We start from the raw sequence: 16044 nt of genomic DNA, 5'->3' as shown, positions 1-16044 counted from the left end.
ACTGAATCGGCAAAAACTGGAAGCATTCCCTTTGAAAACTGGCACAAGACAGGGATGCCCTCTCTCACCATCTCTATTCAACATAGTGTTGGAAGTTCTGGCTAGGGCAATCAGGCAAGAGAAAGAAATAAAGTGTATTCAGTTAGGAAAAGAAGAAGTCGAATTGTTCCTGTTTGCAGATGACATGATTGTATATTTAGAAAACCCCATCTTCTCAGCCCAAAATCTCCTTAAGCTGATAAGCAACTTCAGCAAAGTCTCAGGATACAAAATTAATGTGCAAAAATCACAAACATTCTTATACACCAGTAACAGACAAACAGAAAGCCAAATCATGAATGAACTCCCATTCACAATAGCTTCAAAGAGAATAAAATACCTAGAAATGCAACTTACAAGGGATGTAAAGGACCTCTTCAAGGAGAACTACAAACCACTGCTGAGCGAAATAAAAGAGGACACAAACAAATGGAAGAACATACAATGCTCATGGATAGGAAGAATCAATATCGTGAAAATGGTCATACTGCCCAAGGTAATTTGTAGATTCATTGACATATCCATTAAGTTACCAATGACTTTCTTCACAGAATTGGAAAATACTGCTTTAAAGTTCATATGGAACCAAAAAAGAGCCTGCATTGCCAAGACAATCCTAAGCCAAAAGAACAAAGCTAGAGGCATCACACTACCTGACTTCAAACTATACTACAAAGCTACAGTAACCAAAAGAGCATGGTACTGGTACCAAAACAGAGATATAGACCAATGGAACAAAACAAAGCCCTCAGAAGTAATACCACAATCTACAGCCATCTGATCTTTGACAAACCTGACAAAAACAAGAAATGGGGAAAGGATTCCCTATTTAATAAATGGTGCTGGGAAAATTGGCTAGCCATAAGTAGAAAGCTGAAACTGGATCCTTTCCTTACTCTTTATATGAAAATTAATTCAAGATGGATTAGGGACTTAAATGTTAGACCTAAAACCATAAAAACCCTAGAAGAAAACTTAGGTAATACCATTCAGGACAGAGGCATGGGCAAAGACTTCATGTCTAAAACACCAAAAGCAATGGCAACAAAAGCCAAAATTGACAAATGGGATCTAATTAAACTAAAGAGCTTCTGCACAGCAAAAGAAACTACCATCAGAGTGAACAGGCAACCTACAGAATGGGAGAAAATTTTACTATCTACTCATCTGACAAAGGGCTAATATCCAGAACCGACAAAGAACTCAAATTCACAAGAAAAAAACAACCCCAACAAAAAGTAGGTAAAGGATATGAAAAGACACTTCTCAAAAGAAGACATTCATACAGCCAACAGACACAGGAAAAAATGCTCATCATCACTGGCCATCAGAGAAATGCAAATTAAAATCACGAGATACCATCTCACACCAGTTAGAATGGCAGTCATTAAAAAAATCAGGAAACAATAGGTGCTGGAGAGGATGTGGAGAAATAGGAACACTTTTACACTATTGGTGGGACTGTAAACTAGTTCATCCATTGTGGAAACAGTGTGGTGATTCCTCAAGGATCTAGAACTAGAAATACCATTTGACCCAGCCATCACATTACTGGGGATATACCCAAAGGATAATAAATCATGCAGCTATAAAGACACATACACACATATGTTTATTACGGCACTATTCACAATAGCAAAGACTTGGAATCAACCCAAATGTCCATCAGTGACAGACTGGATTAAGAAAATGTGGCACATATACACCATGGAATACTACGCAGCCATAAAAAAGGATGAGTCTGTGTCCTTTGTAGGGACATGGATGCAGCTGGACACCGTCATTCTCAGCAAACTATTGCAAAAACAGAAAACCAAACACCACATGTTCTCACTCATGTGGGAATTGAACAATGAGATCACCTGGACACAGGAAGGGGAGCATCACATACCGGGGCCTATTGTGAGGAGGGAGAAGGGGGAGGGATAGCATTAGGAGATATACCTAATGTCAATGACGAGTTAATGGGTGCAGCACATCAACATGGCACGTGTATATATATGTAACAAACCTGCACATTGTGCACATGTACCCTAGAACTGAAAGTATAATAATAATAAATATATATATATGAGTCTGGTTGCTGTGTGGGAATGAGCAGGAGTGGATGCAGAAAGTCAGTTAGGAGCCCACTGCAACCACCCAGAAAAGAGATGACAGTGACTTGAGGGAGGCTTATAGATGGAGATGGATAGAACAGTGTTACCCATGGTTTAGATACTATTTTCAAGTGGAGTTGTGTTGATGGCATAGAAGTGAGAGTTAGGAAAATTCAGTTAGCCACAATAGGTCCTGTAAGGCAGGAGTGGAGATGAGACCCACAGAGCAGTGTACAGCAGCCATGAGGGATTGTTAAAGAGCTGATAAACCCTCAAAAGGCAGGCAGCAGCATAGACCTGCTAGGAGAATGGAAGAACTCAGGACTTCCTAGAAAGATTGAGGGAGGAGAGGGTTGATGGTGGATGAGTAGGACCTAGGGTTTTTACAGTAGACGGAGTGAGGGCTCAACTCATTTTTAACTAGACCCAGCGGTGAGCTGGAGCTACCTCACATTGACTCACAAGAGGAAATGGATAAATGTTCAGAAATTTTGCAAGTACCATTGGCAACTTGAAGTCACCCAGGGTTGAGAATATTTACACCACAGAAATTGGCAAATGCTATAAATCTGAGTTTTCCCTCCTCACCATCCCCCACCAGTGCTGGTTGTTAAACATTTACCGATACACCACTGACAAGGCTGGAAGGCCTAAGATCTCCAGCAAATATTTGAGTTATACAATTAATTGACCTGTTCTCTCTTCCAGTGAGGCAAAGAATGCTGCAGACACGTCAAAATCTAGAAGTCTTTGGAAAATTATTTTAAATGCAAGGTCTATTTGTCCTACCAAACTTCTTAATTTCTAATTATATTTTTCTGAAGCTACTATTAAAATAATATTTTTGAGCACATATTGCATAGAAAATAAAACATCATAACTAGGCTATAAAAGAATATGCTCAGTATCCAAGGAATCAAGAGTTGCCTTTATTTTAATATATTCTTCTGATAAACATTTCATAATATTTATGTGACCTAATCCTATTCTGATTGAATTACTAACAATAGCTCTATCTTAATAATATAAAAAATATAATTAAATGCTTTATTATAATTTCATCAAACCTTGTACTTTTATAAGAAATTTAAAAATGATCTACGACCTTGTGGAGAAGCAAAAACAACAGGCATGTTAAATCTAGAATTATAGCTCCCAGAGATAATCAATGTTTGCAGTGATAGAGCAGGGGTCTACAAACTACTATGTACCCCAGGGGCTAAATTCAGCTATGCCCATACTGTGGGCAATTATTTTTGCACTACAGCTAAGCTGAGTAGTTGTAATAGAAACCATATAAAGTCTAAAATATTTACTATCTGGCTCTTCACAGAAAAAGCCTGTGGACCTCCAGTTATTCCTCAATTTATAAATATAATTTATAATAAAAATGGGGTGACATCATACATACTGCTTATCAACCTGCTTTCCTCTCCCACTTAGCTATGCAGTTGATATCCTTCCATGTCATTAAATGTTGTGTTGCATCACTTTTCAGTTGTGCAGCATTCCTTTTTTTTTTTTTTTTTTTTGAGACAGAGTTTCACTCTTGTTGCCCAGGCTGGAGTACAATGGCACGATCTCAGGTCACTGCAACCTCCGCCTTCCCGGTTCAAGCAATTTTGCTGCCTTGGCCTCCCAAGCAACTGGGATTACAGGCGCCTGCCACCAAGCCTGGCTAATTTTTTGTATTTTTAGTAGAGACAGGGTTTCACCGTGTTGGCCAGGCTGGTCTCAAACTCCTGACCTCATGTGATCCACCTGCCTCAGCCTCCCAAAATGCTGGGATTACAGGCATGAGCCACTGTGCCTGGCCCATTTTCTTGATATAACAACATTTATTTAGGTTGTTTCCAATTTTTTTAGGTAACAAATATACTTCGGTCTAATTCTTTTCTCTGTAATTGATTTTTTTAGGGTAAATTTCTAGTTGTAGAATTGTTGGATCAAAGTTGGACATACAAAAGTTAAGATTTTGGTAAGTTTTGCAAAGCTGCCCTACAACGAGGATTTTCTTATATATATTACAACTGTCTTCCTATGAATTTTAAATGTAAAAGGATTGTATTTTCTGGGCGAAAATTCCCCAAGTTTCTTCCAAAATGTCAAGAATAAGTATTTTAAAATATAAAGTGCCCTGTGTGAGAAAAAGTCAGAAAAAATTGCCTGAGGTTGGGAATTCAAGACCAGCCTGGCCAGGATGGTGAAACCCCATCTCTACTAAAACTACAAAAATTAGCCGGGCATGGTGGCAGGCACCTGTAATCCCAGTTACTCGGGAAGATGAGGCAGGAGAATCTCTTGAACCCAGAAGGCAGAGGTTGCAGTGAGCCGAGATTGCGCCACTGCACTCCAGCCTGGGCAACAGAGCAAGACTCCAACTCAAAAAAAAAAACAAAATCCAAACTCCTGGTCTGCCCCCCACTCCCCCTAGCCACTCCACTCACAGCCTTCTCCTTCTCAGTTTCGGGCAATTCCATCATTCCAGTTGCTCAGGCCCAAAGCTTAGAAGCCATACTTACCCCTTGTCTTTCTCTCACACCACACGTTCAATCCATCAAGCAATTGAGCTGGCTCCACCTGACAAGCGTATTGAGAAGCAGCTGGCTTCCCACCTCTCCAGCACCCTGGCCTGAGTGCCATCCCTCTTCCTCTGGATTGCTATAATTATCAACTACTAGTCTTCTTGACACTTACCTCTCCCCCTACTCACATACACAGTCTATTCTCTGCAAAGCAACCAGAGTGATCCTGATAAAATATTTGCTCTAATAGTGTCCTTCCACTCTGGCCATCCCTTTAGCTCAGTAAAAATCAAAGTCCTCACAGAAGCCCATGAGGTCTCTTCATGGGCTGCCTTCACATGGCACCTCTCTGACTGCCTGCCCTGGTATTTTTCCCCTCCATGGCCTCCACCCCAGTCATCCTGGCCTCCTCCTCCACGGTCCTCTCCACTCTACCTTCCCTCTGACCTGAGGGCCAGTGTTCTAACTGCTCTCCCTGCCTCCTCCTGGTAGAAGGCCCGCCTAGTTAAAACTGCAACCCCCACCCCATTCCTTATCCTGCTCTGTTTTTTTCTCTCTTTTCTTTTCTGCTTTTTTCTTTCCTTTTTCTTTCTTTCTCTTTCTTTTTCTTTCTCTTTTTCTCTTTCTTTTCTATATTTCTTTTCTTTCTTTCCTTCTCTTTCTTTTCCTTTCTGCTTTTCTTTTCCTCTTTCTGCTGGTACTTACCTTCTACCACATAATATAATTTCCTTCGTTATTGTTTATTATGTGTCCTCCTCCCTTCTCTAGAATGTAAGCTCCATGTAGATGGGGAATTCTTATTTTGTTCAATAGAATAAATAAATTAACAAATAGGCTCATACTCAGTTGGCAATCCTGAGACTGTATCAAAATCATGGTTAAGACAGAACTAGGCCAGGTGTGGTGGCTCATGCCTGTAATCCTAGCTACTTGGGAGGCTGAGACAGAAGACTTGCTTGAGCCCAGGTGGCAGAGGTTATTACGCCACTGCACTCCAGCCTGACAGAGCAAGACTCCATCTCAAAAAAAAACAAAACAAAAAACAAAAAAAGAAAAGAAAAAGACAACTAAAATTTAGGGGAATAAAATATAGAACAAAATAAAGAAAATTGATTAAATAATATTTTAAAAGGCTCACACTATAGATTAAGCCCCCAAAAGAAATTTATTCAAAACGAGTAAAGAAGAAAATGGAAAAAGGAGAAGACTCATAATAGACTAGAAATCAGAAAAGCACCAGAGAAGTCTCTACTCTGCCACTTCTTAACAACATAACCCAGTGGCAGCCAAAGTCATTAGTCCACATCATGAAATACTTTAGAAGCACTGGTTTTTTAATCCATAAATTGGAAATAACCATTTACTAACTTTCTTATATCAAGGAATTATTGTCAGACTTGTAGGTAAACACTCCTTGTAAATTGTAAAGTGCTTTATAAATACGAGTTATTTTAATGTGCTGGTATTAAAACACTGGCTTAGGTTGCTTTTTTTTTTTTTTTTGGTACTTAATTGGCAATTGGCAGTTAGCATATAAAAAGCCCCTAAGTAGTTCTCATTTAGGAGAAGGAAAATTGATCCCTTTCTACTTCAGCTCTCTCAGTAGACACAGAAAAGCAAGTTGGGGGTGGGAGGGGTCTCCCGTGAAACAACTGCTTTCTGCCAGAGTCCCAGCAGCACAGCAAAATGCCTGCAGCCTTTTTCTTAATTGGGAAAAGAAAAGCGTGAAACAGTCCCAAAGAGTGAATACGTACAACCGTTGCATAAACGATGACAAAGCATTTTTTAGTAAAGTCTTAAATGAAAAGCCTTTTTCTATGTTAACTCTTAAATCATGTTATCTATTTTTGTTAATAAAGATATCAATTGACCAGCAGTTGATGTCTTAAACATTTAACAATGACTAGATAAGAAGCAAGGATCCGCTGTAGTGTACTTCATTTATTTTAGGCTTGCTTTAAATTTGTTTTGGGTCTGATAACATTAAAATAACTTGAACATGAACGTTTTAAGACATATTAAAAGCTCGATGAAGAAATCTGTAAACAGAGATAAATATGTGAAGATCTTGTAAGCAGCTCCTCTGGCATTTATAATTCTACACTAAAAAAAAAAAAGACATTTTTTGCAGTTGTGCCAGTACCCTCTAGCGGTCAGTGTGGTGTCTACAGTTTTATTAAGTCATTCCCGGCCTTCAAAACATGCTGGCCACCTCCCATTCTACCAGCCAGCCAAAAGAGAGAGGGGAATAAAATCAGCCAATCAATAGAATAATCAATTTTTTATAATGCTAGAGACTTAGCAAAAACACAGAATAAAATAAAGAAAAATCATACATCATGGTTAGAAATACAACTTTGTACATTAATGGAATCTCAACATTTTGAAGAAAGATTCCATCTCGTGGTTCTTTTCTTTTAGGGTCAAAGATGGAGTTGAGAATTTTATAAAAGCTGTGGACTTTCTTCTCAGAAAAAAAAAAAAAAATGTGCCACCTGTAATCTCAGCACTTTGGGAGGATGGGGCAGGCGGATCACGAGGTCAGGAGTTCGAGACCAGCCTGACCAACATGGTGAAACCATGTCTCTACTCAAAATACAAAAATTAGCCGGGCATGGTGGTGCATGCCTGTAATCCCACCTACTCAGGAGGCTGAGGCAGCAGAATCGCTTGAACCCAGGAGGCAGAGGTTGCAGTGAGCTGAGATCACACCACTGCACTCCAGCCTGGGCTACAGAGTGAGACTCCATCTCAAAAAAAAGTGCATGTACCTATAATTTCAGAGGTTCATGTAGCACCTGAAGGCCTTGCATCCCAAATTAAAGGCTTGGGGTTTTATATACCTCTACACATCCCAGGTTCCATAGGTTAAAAAATCCTGTCTGAAATGGTGAGTTTAAAAATCAAGTTGGAGAAGGATATGTACAGAATGACTGTATGCAAAATAATACTGTATCATTTCTATGTATATATAGTAAAAATAGGCAAACTATGGAATGATGAACATTGCATTCATGATAGTTGCCACTCCTCAGAGCAAGAAAGGGTAATGAGATGGGGAAAAATGAAGGTGGCCTCAGTTATGCTTATACTGCATCATTTATTCAGAAACTATTCAAGCATATATGGCATATTGTTTTAATAAACCTTGGTGGCAGATATATAACGATTTTCATTATTTTATTTTCCATTCTTATCTATAAAGTTGGTATATACCCCAATTTTAAAAGGTTTCATTCAAAAAACTGAAATTATTATATGATCTAATTCCATTGTCATGTAAAAAAGGGTTATTTTTCCAAAACATCCAAATGTAAGTTCATGTTCTCAGAAACATATTTAATTCTCTCTTGTATAAAATCACCCAAGCTTATTTTCAAATACAAGCTAAAATATTAATATTAAAAAGCAAACCATTGTTCTCTTCAGAGTCCTCAAGTAGAAAAGCCTTTATTTTTATGGCCATAATTTGATTTCTTGATAGGGAAAGAAGAAAAGGAGAAAATTCTTCTGAAACCAATGTTATATTGGAACAAAATTTATTATCGATCCATATTCATTCTACTAGCAGATATAATGAAAGTTTGGATAAGGTATTATTCTTTCGGGGGATTTTATGTATAGCAAAGTCAGTGTGAAGCCGGCTATGTCATTGTTTGAGAGTCTGAACCTAATCGCCACTTAATTGATTCAAGCTTGTAGCTGCACTCTGCTGCATAGCATCCCGGAGTGCTCAGATGCTACGGTCAGGTTCGTCCCATCAGAATGCAAAGCAGCAGGTCTTGTGCCTGCCTTGATTTAAATGGAATGCTGGAGGAATGAGGCAGCCCAGGCAATCTGGAAGGCTGGTAGGGAAGAGGATCAGCTTCTGTTTCACCTCCCTATTGATAAAACTGACAGATCCCAGACAGGCCTGAGGAGGTAAATTATGACCATAACATTAGCTCACTGTGGGGTAATATACACTGCTGGCCTATGGGGTCAGATCAAAGCTCCAGTCCTCCCTGTCCTCGACACCTAAGGAGAAGCAACATTAATTTCTGAGGATCTTTACTGGGCCACAGAGTCGGGGCAGAAGGCAGAACTTTCAATGTCATGGTAAGAAAAGGAGGCAAAAGCTTATTCTCTGGCTATGCTCTCCAGTGGGATTAGGGATTTTAGAGACCCTGTCGTTTCGGACTTGTCTTATTAAAATGATGTCTCCACCAACTGCGGCTCTAGCAATTAAGACAGGCCTGCTTGCCACCTAGTAATGAACTCCTCCAACAGCCTTTTCTCACCAACCACCCACACCCCACTTCCTACTGCCACAGGAAGGCCTGGCCTGGCATAGAGTGTCTAGGTTTTGGGGATGGGGAAGCATCCTACCTATATTCTTTTTTTCTTTGGATTTCTCTTTTTTTTTTTTTTTTTTGCCACTAGAGTGAGATCTGGAGGAACTTCATTTAGGCCTTTGACAAAAGACACATAGGAATGTTTTAAGCCCTGTGTAGTCCAGCACAATTCACCAGGTCTGAGAATTCCAAATAGGATTTTGGCACCCAACCTAAATACTGTGCACAGGCCAGGCCTCATCATCAAGGCATGTATTGTGTCTCTTATGGGGAATCTAGTAGACATGGTTGTGACTATAAGTGGTTTTTTAGGGATTTGGTGATCCTGAGTCCTGGCCTAATATCAGTTCAGAAATGACTGGTATATACTCTTGAAACAGCGTAGAATGGGTGGAAGGATTAAGGTGAAATGAAGCTAAGAGACATCTCGTATGAATCACCATCTCATGGCGTAGAACTATCAACATGGCTTCTCCAAATACATGATGTTTCCGAAACCTCTGAATTACATCTCTGAATATTTGGATATTTAAGCGATTTTTATGCCTTGCTTACATGTAAGCTACCTTCCAAAGCAAATTCCATCCATCCTAATTGCTTTCAAGCCAATGTTGCCTTAAAAATATTCCTACAAATCAAATGGTATTGAATATTGATATAATACTACTCACCTTTAGATTAGAAAACCAGCATGTTTCATCACCAAATTTTTAAAAAACAAATAATCTTCTCTTACCCATATGGAATAAGAATTCGCTTTAAAATTTCCTTCTCATGAGGCAGAGCTTGATATTTAACTATTCACACGTTTCATTTTCAGAGATAAATGAATACGCTGCAGCTAACCTGAGAGTTGATTCCTCGTTAGGAATACATGGAGTAACATGGGGGAAATACTTCCTTTCTTTTGCTCAGGTGAATACACTGAGTGGCTGTAAAGCTACCCACAGTGCTATCCATATCAACCAGATTGTTCGTAGTCAAGCAACGGCATACGATCAAGGTGCCATCAGGACCTAAGCAATATTCATGATCTATGACAATATGGATCATGCACTGAACTTCTAGAATTGTCCTTAGAGAAAATCAAAAGTTTCTAGCGCCACTTTTACCATAGTAGAACTTTTTTTTTTGGAATGGAAAAAAAAAAAAAAAACAGATTTGTGAAAAGGATTTTGGTCTCTGAATGCAGGTGAATCTGAATTTGAATCCTAGTGTTTGTAAGCCCTGACTATGTAATCTTGCTCATGGCCTGGCAGGTGCTCAGAGTTTTCTCTGAAACAGATCTGTATTGGTATCCTGCATTTTGTTGTTGTTGTTGTTGAGATGGTGTCTCACTCTGTTGCCCAGGCTGGAGAGCAATGGCATGGTCGTGGTTCACTGCAAACTCCGCCTCCCTGGTTCAAGAGATTCTCCTGCATCAGCCGCCCAAGTAGCTGGGATTACAGGTGTCTGCCACCACACCTGGCTTTTTAAAAATTTTACTTTTAGTAGAGACAGGGTTTCACCATGTTGGCCAGGCTGGTCTCGAACTCCTGACCCTCAGGTGATCCGCCTGCCTTGGCCTCCCAAAGTGCTGGGATTACAGGTGTGAGTGCGTGGCCTGTATTCATATCCTATTATGGCTGTAACAAATTACCAAAAGCTTCAAGGCTTGAAACAACACAGATTTATTCTATTTCTGAAGGTCAGAAGTCCTTCAGCATCTTGGGCAAAGCTGTTTCCTCTGGGCACTACGGAGGAGAATCTGTTTCCTTGCCACAGCCTGGCCCCAACTACTATAGCATATTGGACGCTACAAAAAGAAAAATCTCCTATGCCAAATTGCCTCTACATTTCACTGTAAACACAATTAACTACATTTATTCTTCTCCAGCAGTGATTTTCAAAATTTGGGTCTCGAAACCCCTTTATACTCTTAAAAAGTATTAAAGACTCTGAACAGCTGTTTTTACGCAGGCTATATCTGTCAATATTTATCACATTTGAAATTAAGATTGGTATTACAAGAGTACACGAAGAGTACAGAAGCACACATCCCATTAAGCATCGGAACAATGATATTACACTTGATGGAGCCACTGAAAACCCCATTCATGAAAGAATGGGAGTGAAAAAAGCAAATAACATTAGCACCACTACGAAAAGATTTTTTACCTTGCAGATCTCCTGAAATGGTTGTAGGAGTCTCTGGGCCACATTTTAAGAACTGTTGTTCAGCTGGTGTGAGAGAAGGCGCAACAGCTACAGAAATGCCAGTTCTCCATCTCTCAAAGCAATCACCATGCTAACTATGCCCAGAACAGCACAGCAGCCAGCGTTGCCTTCTGCTGACAGGAAAGACCAAGCAGTCAGATTATATCTTTTCCCTTAAGACTCTGGTTGTGGGCAGCCTCCATTCCCTGTGGTGTTGGAATCAACCAATGAGGAGGGGAGAAAAGACTTAGAAATAGAGTTCGAACAAAACTCAGTGTCAGCAGTTATAGTTGGTTCTAACATATTTTTAAAACTCCATTGTTATGATTCTAATAATCACACGTGGTGCAGGAACTACTAGCTATTTCACCTATATATGAGTAAAACATTTGGGGACATTGCCCTCTGGTTCAGCTGGGTATGCTGTTCACGGAGGCCCTTGACATTTGCCCAGAGGAGTCATCACCCAAAACCACAGGCAGCTGAACCCTGAGAACTTGCCTCGTTGTTTATAAATATGGCAGTTGCATCAGGACCCTACAGGTGAGACATCTTGAGGCCACACAGGTATAATTACAATCTGCAAACCTACTCAAGGGGAGTCGCAGGTGAAGATGATGAAGTCAGCCTCGTTCCATTCCCTAATTAGATTCTCAGCCAAAGACAAACAGCAACATACGGGACATCAAGGTGAGCAGAGGAGCCGACAGCAGCGCTACTCACAATGTGGTCTGTGATCTGCATGGGTCTGAGAATTGTTTGTTATTGGTTCATGGCATGTAAAGCACAGAAAATGAGAGTAAGGATTTAAAATATTTAGAAAAGTTTGACAATAGTTGTATATCTGTTGAAACTAGTAATTTATAAATGTGTTTCTTTTTTTTTTTTTTTTTTTTTTTTGAGGCGGAGTCTCGCTCTGTCGCCCGGACTGGAGTGCAGTGGCCGGATCTCAGCTCACTGCAAGCTCCGCCTCCCGGGTTCACGCCATTCTCCTGCCTCAGCCTCCCGAGTAGCTGGGACTACAGGCGCCCGCCATCTCGCCCGGCTAGTTTTTTGTATTTTTAGTAGAGACGGGGTTTCACTGTGTTAGCCAGGATGGTCTCGATCTCCTGACCTCGTGATCCGCCCGTCTCGGCCTCCCAAAGTGCTGGGATTACAGGCTTATAAATGTGTTTCTGTTTTGCATGACTTTTTCATTTTCCACTGTTCTGCTTCTTCAGTTTTATCAAAGTATTGGTCTGCAACAAACTGTGTGTGTTGTGGAGAACTGATCCATCAGTAATTTGTCAAGCACTGATCTACAGGTTAAGACCCTTTGGTCTATTGGTCAAAATGTAAAAACTAATTTTTTTAGACAAAAGAGCTGATTTTACCTGGGTATGATCAGTTTAAAAGTTTATTTCAAGTCTGACTAATCTCAATGAAACACTGAAGTCTAAATTTAATGTCAAGATTTAGATTTGGGCCGAGAGTGGCGGCTCACATCTGTATGCCAGCACTTTGGGAGGCTGAGGCAGGTGGATCATTTGAGGTCAGGAGTTCGAGACCAGCCTGGTCAACACAGTAAAATCCCATCATCTACCAAAAATACAAAATATTAACCGAGCATAGTGACACACACCTGTAATCCCAGCTACTCAGGAGGCTGAGGCAGGAGAATTGCTCGAATCCGGGAGACAGAGATTCCAGTGAGCCAAGATCGCACCACTATATTCCAGCCTGGGAGGCAGAGACTCTGTCCCCTGTCATACACACACATATGTGTGTGTGTGTATTTAACTGGGCATGGTGGTATACACTCGTAGTCCCAGCTACTCAGAAGGTTGACGTGAGAGGATTGCTTGATACTGGAAGTTTGAAGCCACAGTAAGCTATGATTGAGCTACTACCTTCAGCATGGGTAACAGAGCGAGACCCTGTCTCAAAAAAAAAAAAAAAAAAAAAAACCACCACACCAGATTTAGATTTGACAATTTCAGGGCTAAATAACAAATTAATTAGCAGTTATTATGTTCTTCAGACATAAGGCTATTTAATATCATTTCTTTTGCCTGATTCAAGGTTTCCAGGCTTTCAGGAAGCAGTACTACTTAATCAAATACCAATGGCATACTTGTTTCATGCGATGCTACATTCCATAGGCAATAATAAAAATGCTATCAAGGCAAAAGTCAAGAGAAGTGGCTGTGGTCTAGATAAATGAAATACAATGTAATTAAGAATATGGATCAGAAAACCTAATTTTAAAAAAGCAATCTTCTCCTTTAGGTTTGTCCTGTCTTTATAGTTCTATGTAAATTTTTAACATCCAATACAGATCTCATAGTGTTATTATCGAAGCTCGCAGTTGAAAGTGCTTGTTTACAAGTGTCTATCTCGCCAAACAGATAAACATTGAGGTGCCCTGTAATGGGTTTTTGTTTTGAGTTCATCCATCGATTTGTAAAATTCTGAGTGAGTAGATCCGCTGTGTAAAAGGCTTTTAAATTTGCAAGCACAGGAGTTCAATCAATTCCAATTGTTGGAGTGGGACCAACATCCTTAGGTGAAAGAAAACATTGCTTGATAACTCCTTTTATCTTTTTTAAGCTGAGAAAAGCGGCAGTCTCATTCAAATGCCAACTTCCCAATGAGAAACAAACACTTTCTACTTTATCTCCAACATAAGGCAGAAAGAATAAGAGAATTCAGTGAGCAAGAGAATATTACTTTGTATCTGAATATCTGATAGCCATCATGTCAGAAACGGATCGCAAATTGAATGTTTTGCACCTTGTTAGTGGATACAGCAGTTATTAAATGGACTTATTCCTCTAATCATAAAAACCAAGTCTTTATATTTCCTCCCTCATATTGTAAGTATTATTTCTGTTACCTTTTCCCTGATTATAAAAGTAATACATGTTCAATACAGAAATATGTAATAAGAAAGCAAAATCATTCATAGTCATATCACATTTAAAGATAAGCATTCCTAATATTTGTGTATACCATTTCCCATTTTTTCTATGGGTATTCATATATGTTTATATTTCTCTTTTTTTTTTTTTGAGATGGAGTCTCGCTCTGTTGCCCAGGCTGGGGTGCAGTGGCACAATCTCAGCTCACTGCAAGTTCTGCCACCCGGGTTCACGCCATTCTCCTTCTTCAGTCTCCTGAGTAGCTGGGACTACAGGCACCCACCATCATGCCTCGCTAATTTTTTGTATTTTTAGTACAGACGAGGTTTCACCATGTTAGCCAGGATGGTCTCGATCTCCTGACCTTGTGATCCACCCACCTTGGCCTCCCAAAGTGCTGGGATTACAGGCGTGAGCCACCTCACCTGGCCCATATATGCTTATATTTCTACATAGCTGAGAATAATATATGCATTAATGTGAATCTTATTTTTTTGTTTGTTTGCTTTTGAGACAGGGTCTCGCTCTGTCGCCCGGGCTGGAGTTCAGTGGCATGATCATAGCTCACTGCAGCCTCCATCTCCCAGACTCAGGTGATCCTTCCACCTCACCTTCCAGAATAGCTGGGACTTCAGGCATGTGCCACCATGCCTGGCTAATTTTGTTTATCTTTTGTAGAGATGGAGCTTCACCATGTTGCCCAGGCTGGTCTTGAACTCCTGGACTCAAGTTATCTGTCACCTTGGCCTCCCAAAGTGCTGGGATGACAGGCATAAGCCACAGCACCCTGCTTACTCTTTTATTTATTATTAAATTATAAGCATTTTCCAGTCAGTAAAAATTAACCAAGAACATAATTTGCAATGGCTGCATAATATTCTGTTATATTGAAGTTATAATAGATGTGAGGAGTTTTCTGCTGTTGAATATTTACTTTTTCTAGAGGTTAGGAAGAGCTTTAGAGTCAGAAAGACTTGGCTTGTTGACTCTAAAGTTCTGGGTGGGGCTGGGCACAGTGGCTCACACCTGTAATCCCAACACTTTGGGAGGCCAAGGTGGGTGGATCACTTGAGGACAGGAGTTTGAGACCAGCCTGGCCAACATGGCAAAACCCCGTCTCTGTTAAAAATACAAAAACTCTGGGTGTGGTAGTGTGCGCCTGTAGTCCTAGCTACTTGGGAGGCTGAGGCATGAGAATTGTTTGAACCTGGGATGCGGAGGTTGCAGTAAGCCGAGATCGCACCACCGCACTCCAGCCTGGGAGACAGAGCGAGTCTTTGTCTCAAAAAATATATATATATATGTGTGTGTGTGTGTGTGTGTGTGTGTATGTATATATGTATATTATGTGTATATATGTTTATATGTATATATGTGTATATATGTGTGTATATATGTGCATAGTCACCATGAAAAATATATAGTACTACTATTGCTTGACCGTACATATGTGTATATATACGCATACACACACATATATATATATATATATATATGTATATAAAGTCCTGGGCCAGGTGTAGTGACTCATGCCTGTAATGCCAGTACTTTAGGAGGCTGATTGCAGGTGGATCACTTGAGTTCAGGGGTTTGAGACCAGCCTGATCAATAAGGTGAAATCTTGTCTCTACTAAAAATACAAAAAAATTAGCCAGGCGTGGTGGCGTGTACGTATAATCCCAGCTACTAAGGAGGTTGAGGCAGGAGAATCGCTTGAACCTAGGAAGTGGATTTGCAGTGAGCAGAGATTGTGCCACTGCACTTCAGCCTGGGCCACAGAGCAAGACCCTGTCTCAAAAACAAACAAGCAAACAAAAGTCCTGGCTGGTTCTACCACTTATTAGCTATGTGACTTTAGTCAAGTTATGTACTCTCTATAAAGTGCAATTTTCTCATCTATAAAAATTGGGATTATAATACAAGTTACTTTATAGGGTTGTTGTTATAGTAA

The sequence above is a fragment of the Trachypithecus francoisi genome, unplaced genomic scaffold, assembly GCF_009764315.1.
Source record: "Trachypithecus francoisi isolate TF-2019V2 unplaced genomic scaffold, Tfra_2.0 Lachesis_group13, whole genome shotgun sequence".
NCBI lineage: Eukaryota > Metazoa > Chordata > Mammalia > Primates > Cercopithecidae > Trachypithecus > Trachypithecus francoisi.
This window is presented reverse-complemented; position numbering follows the sequence as displayed.